We start from the raw sequence: 1,043 nt of genomic DNA, 5'->3' as shown, positions 1-1,043 counted from the left end.
AAGACTATCTCACTCGTGTGTTAATTTGCATTGCTTTGTTCAATGAGGTTATGTATTTATTGGTCATAAATATTCCATTCACCCTTAGCCCAACTTCCTCGCCACTCTCACTTCACCATATCCTGAATAGCCTGATGAAACAACTCTTGCCTTTTATTTTGTATAACCCTGTGCAAAATAGATACTTAACAAACAGTTTCTGAATGAGCTTGGGCTTCCAAAACAGAGTACCACAGACTGGGTAGCTTTAACAACAAAAATTTATATTTTCTCACAGTTCTGGAGGCTAGAAGTCCCAGATCAAAGTCCCACACATTTTGATTACAATTTATTAAGTTGAAACATACCAATTTCCCTTGTAATTTCTTCTTTTACCCATGGGCTTTTAAGAAGTGTGTTGATTAATTTTGAAATATTGAGGGATTTTTGAGATATCTTAATGTTATGGATTTCTAATTTAATGCCATGTAGACAGAGAATATTCTCTAGGAATCAATCCCTTTATATTTATTGAGACTTGTCTTAGGGGCAGGAGATGGTCTGTCTTGGTGATTCTTCCACATGCACTTGAGAAAAATGTCTATTCTATTCTTGTTGGGTGTGGTCCTCAATAATGTCAGTTAGGCCAAGTTGGCTCACCTTGTGGTTTAAGTTTTCTATGTCCATACTTTAAAAAAAACCCAAAAAACTAATTCTATATACTAATGAGAAAGAAGTATTGATCACCAAATATAATTAGTTGTCTATTTCTTTTTCAGATATGCTAATTTGTGCACAATACATTGTGAAACTTTGTAATTAGGTATTATGCATTTATTACTTATTTCTTCTTGTGATACTTGCCTATCAGTATTATAAAAAGTCCTTGTCCTAAAGTCTATTTTGCCTCATAGTAATACAACCATTCCAGTCTTCTTATGCTTTCTATTTCCATGGCATATTGTTCCATCCTTTAACTTCCAATCTATTTTTATTTCTGTGTTTAAGTTGTTTATATTACAGATAGAATGTAGTCTGTCTTGATTTTTATTCAACTGATAATC

Source organism: Galeopterus variegatus, unplaced genomic scaffold (assembly GCF_000696425.1).
Source record: "Galeopterus variegatus unplaced genomic scaffold, G_variegatus-3.0.2 Scaffold11766, whole genome shotgun sequence".
NCBI classification, from domain to species: Eukaryota; Metazoa; Chordata; class Mammalia; order Dermoptera; family Cynocephalidae; genus Galeopterus; species Galeopterus variegatus.
This window is presented reverse-complemented; position numbering follows the sequence as displayed.